This window comes from Corvus cornix, chromosome 13, assembly GCF_000738735.6.
Source record: "Corvus cornix cornix isolate S_Up_H32 chromosome 13, ASM73873v5, whole genome shotgun sequence".
NCBI lineage: Eukaryota > Metazoa > Chordata > Aves > Passeriformes > Corvidae > Corvus > Corvus cornix.
Genome location: NC_046343.1, coordinates 15,101,445 through 15,110,099, shown reverse-complemented (window position 1 = coordinate 15,110,099; position 8,655 = coordinate 15,101,445).

Here is an 8,655-nt window from a genome sequence, read left to right as displayed (position 1 = left end):
TCTGACTTAAGGCTTTGCTATTAATTCCTCACTTTCATGAACACAAAATTAACTTCCTGTTCTTTTTACTTCTCTGAAGAACACCTCCTGTTGCACGACACAAGCAGGAATCTCTTTCTAGACTGAATAAAATTCCTCAAGATGTAATGCACTGAAGCAAGATCATCTCTGAAATGGTTGTGCATTTCCCCATTACCCAGTGCCTCACACCACTGGAAAATGAAATGAGTCCTGGCCTGAACGTTCCTGCTGTTATCTAACTCCCACTGTACTTCATGTCAATTATTAACATCAGTGATGATAGAAATCTTAACACATGTTAAGAAACAGGACTCCTACAGAATTTTTGTTGATCTGTATTATTTTGCCCTATGATCTTTCTTTCGAAGCCTACCTTCCTTCGTCTCCTTTTCCAATGTGCTCTCCCAGCTGGAGTGTTTTGGGCTCTATGTTCCTTTCAATATCTGGAGGACAGAAAGCAAAAACCATTTATTATCTCTTTCACACTCCAGCCAAAGATCTTGTTCATCATATATAAGCCTTCTGTTTGAGTTCATTTTATCCAGTAATAATACCAAGAAGACTTTAACAGAAGTCAGTAGGCGCCACTAAATTACTTAGCTGAGCTCTCAGATCAGAACTTATTTATATATAGAAATACACATATCTATATATTATGGAAGTCATTGTATATCTGCCTTAAGTGTGGAAGGCTCTTTTTTTTGTTGCTGCTGGCTTACTTACTTAGTGTTTTTCAGTGAAGATCTTTTGATTTTTCTCAAGGCAATAAATAATGCAGTGTAAAACTTGCTAACTGCCAATGAAGGCAACAGTCCAGTCATGTAGAAGCTGGGGTTGGGAGTGGGAGGAGGCAGATGGATGGAGAGTCCAGGCACTTGGAACAAAGCATGGAAACAAGGGCCTGGTTTGGCTTTGCTATACTTCCAATGCAGGTTTGGAACAGTACATACTGAGGAGAAGGTACTTTGTATTCTGCAGCTGGGAAGGCTGAATGTGTCTCCAGTACTCACGAAACAGTAACCTCAGTCCAGCACATGCGCTGGGGACAGAGGGAAACAGGACTAGTAGATCCGTATCTTTCTGCCATTTCTTTCCAGAGGATACTGTTTTAAGCTTTGCCGCTTGGCAAGTGGGAAAACAAAAAATGGTTACCTGCTGAATCTGACTCAGGAGGAGTTTGGGGAATGAAAGAAGTGCAGGACTAAGCTCACAGTGTGCAGGATACTCACACTGACAGGATATCTCAACAGGATAAATGATGACAGTACCTGGCACTGGGTAATCCCACCCTCGTGGGTTTTCACTACCATAACATAACTGCACGTGTGCAAGTGACATAATTTGTACCTCCTTTGTGTAACCGAGTAATGCTGCGTACCTGAGACAATGAAATACAGAGATCAGCTAGAAAAAAAGAACCTTTTCCAGCTGAAGTTTCCCCACTTCCATGGAGCCATATCAGAAGAGCTGTTCTAGTGTTGCAGATCTGAGCAAGGGATTTATTCTGAAGAGTCACAGTCTGTCTCTTTTTCACTTTTCCTTTCTCAGCTAGATAAAAAAGCTGCAAGGACTAATCCATAGATGAGAGTGTGCTCATCCTTCCCTGCAAGGAAACTGATCTCTGAATCAGAATCTGAGAGGAGTCAGCTAAATGTCAACAAGGCTGTTGGTTGCATCTGCACAGTGCATACATTACAAGAAGCAGGAGTATTGAACAGCAGCAGCATGAATCAGTGATCCAGGCATGTAGAAAGGCTACTTATAAATTCCTAGAAATTATGTAACTGCAGAACCCACTTCTACAGGTCAGTCATGAAAATATTGTTCCTTTTTAAGTCAGGTGTGTTTTTTTCTTTTTTGAGCGCCGAGGTGATTCTTTCTGAATGCTTTTTTGTGCTTCCTTTATTTCTCATCAAATCACTTATTAAATGTGTAGAAACCCTATAAAATTAAGAGTAATTAACTAAAATTGGATTCTTATTTGAAATGCAGAAGTCTTGTAACAGCTTCCCCCAATAAACTTTAGGAGAGCAGGACAAATTCCTACTTAGAGAAGAAGCAGTGATAGATTCTGAGAGACGAAATGAGCCTGCAAACAGTCCAGTGAACAAGGAACATGAGAAAGGAACTTGTTATTGCATTTTCTTTTGTGTTAACTGTGTTAGCTGCTGAACTGCAGCCCATGCAGGTGATAGAATGTCTGTCACCTTGAGTCCTTTCTCAAATTCTGTGTTTTCTGGAGCTCTCTATGTGTCAGGACAGCTGGAATTGGTATCCAGCCTCACCAAACTCCTAGGCCAAGGACTAGATTAAATGTTCCCTGTTTAGGATGCTGTGCAATGCCAGACAGTGTGGATGCTGTGTTGTTTCACAGGGTGTTATTTCATGTTCTCAAGGAGAGGGAAAATAGATGTGAGCACAAGGCCAGTGAGTGTGGTATCAGCTCCTCTTCGCCTATAGCACTGCTTATCTCCCCCACATCACGAGCACGTTGTCTGTAGTAGGATTCTGGCTGACAGGGCACCAAATCCAGCTCACCCAGGGATGCACACAGGAGCAGGGCACTGCCCTCAGGGAGGGGTTTAGCACTCACCCAGCTTCTACTGACCCAGCACTGCAGGGGTTTGGTACCCTCTCAATGTCCCCCATCAGGGTTGGCTTAGTCCAGCCATAAATAATTTCCTGCAGGATCAAAACACACGGTACTGAACACAAATAACCTGGGAAGATTTGATACATTTGGGATGGATATCATGTATAAGATCCTGACTATATGAGAAATGTTGCAGATTATTTCATTGTGAAATCACCAGGCACTTGCCTGATGACAGGAGTAGTCCTTTGTGTTTCATGTCAAATGCTTTCTCAGAAACAAACCCAAAAATAACAACAAAAAAAACCTGTAGAAAATCAGGAATAAATTAATTTTTATTTTGCAGTATACTGCATTTGAGTGGGAGAAGGATGTTAAGTAGCAGTAGTTGTAGAATTGCTGTTAGAGATCTTCTCCTTACTACACAGGATTTATAAAGGAACTAATCACACCAAATTAAAGATTTATTCAAGTAAGCATTCTTCTGGAATGAGAGAGGTTTTGTTTTGGAAAATTCACTTGGGTAAAGAAAGTCTCCTATAACATGACGTGCTACAGGTTATGCAGTGATGTACCGGTATCAAAGCATTTAGCTGACCTTGGACATCACTGTGGGAGTTACAGCAGATGCACTACTTTAGTGAGCTGAAAATATCCATTTGAGATGGATGGTATGTATCAGATTTCTCTACAGTTTAATAGTTGTGGTATCAGTTAGATAGCAGCATTGTGGGTATTATCACCACTCTAAAATGACGTGTGTGAGATACAACCTTGTTTGTCTTGGCCTGTTGCACAGTGATGGCAGAATCTGAGCCTGTACCTGCAGCTAACTCCCAAGTTTATTCCTTCTCCAAGTCTTCCAAACACATTGCCATCCCTAAATCATCAGTGCTCGAAAAGGCACATGTGGCAACATGATGAATTTCCAATAGAAACATTTGAAGAATACTTGAAGAAGTATTAAGGATGGTGACAGGGATTGTTCACCTGGAATGAAGTTATTATCTTTGCTCAGGCAAGAAGATTTACATGGGAACAGGCAGAGAGAATTGTTACTAAAATGATCATGGAATTGGAAGATTTTGTCATAGCATGAAATACAGAAACATGTTTAATTAAACAAAACAGAAGCAGTGTAAGGGCTAACTGATAATGTTGACACAAGAATCAGAATATATAAACTGGTGAAGAATAGATCTGCACTGGAATTTTTATATAAGGAGAGAGGGGAAAAAAAGTCTTCTATGATGAAAAAATACTTTTATGGAAGGGGAAAATGATGCAGTGCCATAAAAGTCAACCATACTCAGTTACTCATAGGATCACCTTGCAGTCAGTGTTCCTCTAATCCTAAATTTCTCTGTACCATTTGAAAGCATGAATAGTTATTACCACTCGCAGGCAAAAATGTCATTATCAGAGAGCTTGGCTGTTCCTTGCCCTATACACAATGCCACCACAATTTTGAATAGATTGCTCACTGTTGCTATTGGTTAAGCAAGAACTGGCATGGAAACTGCAGTTCTGCATCACCTGCTTCTGTAATCCCTGTGGTGCTACGTGAATGGCAGCAATGGACAGGTGAGCACATGGTCCTGCCATAGACCTACCTTCTTTTTTGCCTAATTCTTTTATAATTAATGTTTACAGCAACATTAATTCCATGCTTTTATTAGAGCCTGCTCTTATGCTAAGGCATTATTCCTTTTGTAAGGTGATTTTTGAAATACCATGCTGCCCTCTTGAGGGTACATAACATGCTTGGGGGGTTTTATGCAGTTACTGGAAAGAAAATGACATTTGAATGAATATTTGTTTCTTATGGAAATAAACAGCTTAGACATGAGCATTTCAAAGCCATCTACATGTTTTGAATGTTCCAAAAGGAACTGGCCATGCAAGTCCTTGCAAATGACTTAATTTTCTCAACCCTAACTCCTCAAAAGATTTAGAGGATCACGTGCAGAAGTGCCAATGGCTGGGAATAGAAATAGAACAAACATTGCTCTATTTAGATTTGAACACAGGTTTAATCTGCAGAATGGGAAGAATCCTGTTTCCAGTGCTCTGGTATTGACCAGCTGTATTGCATGACACAGTCATGGTCCTGCTGCTCGAGAGTGATGAGTACACAGTGACTGATCCAACCTGTACTGAAGAGCTCTGGCTGCCTCATGGTTTCTCCCATCTGCAGCGTCTCATTTGAAATGTTTGCTTTAAGAGAACTAAATGAGTCTGTATTGGCAAGTTAGGAATGCAGGTGGTTAGAACTAGTGCTGTAAAGGACATGCACAGTATGAGCACAGAGGAGGGACACACTGTGAGGAATTGCCTCTGATAGTTGGGGAAGGAGGTAACATTAAAAAGGAAAGTACTGGAGTGGCTGCGTGTAAGAGTCCCTCTTAAATGAATTGTTTAGCATGAGACCAGATGGACAATGTTGGGAATAAGATCAGGTGAAGTAGGTTGCCTAATTGCTCATTTTTTATTCATTGCTCTGGGAATCAATTTAAAGTACAGTGTGTTCATCAGAGACAAACAGATTGGAACAAAAGTAGAAGGAGCTGGTTAGGCCCCATGTGGTGTTGTGCTACTGTAAGGCTTGGATTGACAGGATGTGAGAAGACATTTTAGCCATCTGTCTTCTCTCCTTCTGCTCCCCAGTGCCTGTGCTATTCCAGTGGGATCCTAGAGAAGCAGAGGTATGCTGGGAGGGATTTCTGGTGCTAGAAAGTTTAACAGAGCTTCTACTGCCTTAACCAGAAGTAAAGGTTTCCATTTTTCCATGTAGTTTTAGTATATTTGCTGTCTGTCCCCAAGGGTCCCCTTCAAGCCCCAGCTGTGCTCTCAGGAGTGAGTTCAGAGCCAGTGGCTGGTGAAGCTTCTGTCCCACTGGTGCCGAGGTTGGCAGACAGCTCTTGGCTGGCATCGAGGAGGGAATGACTGGCACTGGGCATAACAATGCCACAGTCAGGGCTACCTTTGCACAAAGCCTTCCATTCCTGCTGCTCCAACAGGAATCATGGGTTCCTGAAGTGATCTCCAGTCTGCCTGCCTTGACTAGAAACTGGTAACTGTACTTCACTGAGCAAATATCCATGGAATGACTAATGCCAATGAACCTCAAACCATCCCCACTGCAGGGATCAGTGTTACTAAATATAGAGGTATGTTCTTAATATCATATAAAAAGGAAACCAATGCCCTTTTCTGGTACATTTTCTATGCAAAATTTCCTATACTGTACTTCCTCATACAGATTTTCAAGCGTTTTTGTATTCCTTCTATAAAAATAGGCATATGGAATAAGTAAACACCACTGCAAATAAGCAAAAATCCAAGTTAAAAAGTGAACTAGAAGAGGTTATATCTGACTGTGAAAAAGAACTCCCTTTTTCACTGAAGGAAAGCTGAACATTTACTTTTCAGTGATCAAATGCTTATTTCCAGATCAGCCTATACCTGATAAGGCCTTCAACAAGGGAAAAGCCCCACAAAAAACCAAACCCAAAAGACCCCAAGAGCTTGACTGAGTTTGATTTCAAGTATGGAATAATGTATTTAAAAATAATTTGAAAAGCAGGTCTGCTGGAACAAAAAGCATAAGTTTCTTCTTGAAAATTAATCCTGTTTACTGACACTGTTATTTTTCACAAACATAACTTCTTTCTTTTGTGGCAAGAGCTTAAATGAGTACAGCCTCTTTCCTTTCCCTAATGCAGAATGTATTTGCCTTGTTCCTCAAAGCCATGTGATCTTCAGCAGCTTTCCTGCCTTTCAACTTTTGCTCACTAAGTTAAACAAGGAAGGATCTTCTCACTTGTGTTGTTCCTTACTCCTTAAAGACCTAAAAATTGAAAATATTAATGTATGTCCTTGTGCCTTAGGATATTGGTGCATAATTATAGTAAAATAAATACTGAATAGAGAAAAGAATTGTATCCAGCTGCCTCCCATGTCTCCTGTAATGTTGCTCTTGGATATTCCCTTTTTAAAGGTCTGTTTATTAGAGAAGGGAGTAATAGATAAAAAGAATCATCGAATACTTTATGTTGGAAAGACCTCCAGGGTCACTGAGTCCAGCCATTAACCCAGCACTGCCAGGGCCACTACTAAATCATGTCCCCAAGGGCCACATCCACATGTCTGTCACCTCCCTCCATTAAAGGGGACTCCACCACTGCCCTGGGCAGCCTGTGCCAGGGCTGGACAGCCCTTTCCATGAAGAAATAAGCAAAATTTCTGTCAGGACTCTCAGAACTGGTAACACGATGACAACCGGTAACAAATAGGCAGTTTTAAAAACATCTGTCCTATATATCTCAGTGACAGCTCAGTTCTCCAGAGATTTCTTTGAGGCAATGTATATGCAGACATGTTGATGTATGACTCTGTAAGCCAAGTGTACTCTTGCTGACATTTTTCCTCTAGCCTCTGGAGCAGTGTAGGGCAGTGCATTTCAGATTTTCTGTGGACACCGAGTCAAAACTTGCTCAGACACCTCACATGCAAAAGCTGCTGTAGAGCTGCTGTTGAGATTCAAGGACTTCTCATACAAGCTTTATTGGTTTTCAGAAGTTCAAAGAAGGTTCCTGGTTTTCCTTTCTTGACAAATTAACATTAAATGGGAGCACTGCTCATGCACACTGACTTTTAATACCTGCTGGTATCCTGGTGAAACATGTCTGGCGTGAGCCTAAGCACAGACTCGGGAGGAGCTGTAGAGTATCTGTATAATTGTGTGCTACATTTCAGCTGTTGTATTCTGCTAACCTCCCCTGTATCTTATTTCCCTGAACCAGTGTGTTGCAGTCTTAACACAGGAAAGCTCAAGATTTTGAGTGCAGTAGGAGGATGCATCAGTAAACAAAAGCAGCAGCTGTGAGCTCAGCATCTGCAAACTTTGCTGCTTTACTGATTGCACTTCTATTTAAACTGAAATTACACAAAACATTCAGCTTAATGACTCAGTCCAGTTCATTTTGCTTGAAGCCATGTGACCCTGAACTCCAGCACTGTCTGATTTCAGGCTAAACAAGGTTGATCTGGATTGGTACCAAGCAGTGAAGAAGCAGGAAATGACCTTCAGTAACAACACTTACTGCTGGTTCAGAGTGGGTACATGGTCATTGTCAGGACACTCTTTTTCCTGATTTGAGACTGAACAAGATGGGAGGAAAAATGTTGTTACTTAAAAAAAATTCTCACTAAAGTACAATTTAATCAAAAACTTGTTTATTCAGCCTTGTACTACAGAGTGCAGATCTGAGATGTCTTTCTATCCTCGCATTTTTACATCCAAACTACAAAAATCTATCAGAATAGGAAACAAGTAATACATAGTATTGTTGCATTATTAACTAGTAACCAGTTGTTTCTGTCACAGAATTTGATAAGAGTAAACAAAAAGATTTTATTTTGACAGAGCCAAATGTGTTATTTGTAGAAATGTTATATAGTGATTCTGTGAAAGCAAAATTCTAATTTTCAGCTCTAGTTCTGCAAAGATGTATGCAACTGAAAAGAAAATGTAATGTGACTTAGGCAGATTATCTGGGCTTGTCACATATGTGGGTGATATAATTGGTAGAAGTGTCTGTAGACATTGTAGGCTTGAAAGCAGCCAGTATTGCATTACTGAAACTTCTTATGCAACTGTTTTTATGGCTTTGTTTAAGATAAGATATTTTATGCTGGTACAGTAATACTTAGATAAGTGTAATTAATAATAGTAAGTTATACAATTTGTCATCTCAGTTTCTGTTTGTTGGCAATGGAGCATTTTGTTTACTTGGTTTCATTCTCCTACTGCATATTCAGTGCTTCTGAAGTGGCACAACTCTGACCCTTTCAGATATCAGACACAGAGCCAAGTTCTCTTGGTTTATACATAGACCTAGAACCCCATCTTTTGAAGCAGCTGAGGCAAAAATGATAAAAGATGGTGAACATAGCAAATAAAATGTGTTGGATCCTCTCCCTTAAGTTCTCATGGGCACCTTCCTAGTGAAGTACTGAAGGAAATTCCTGAGGACCTT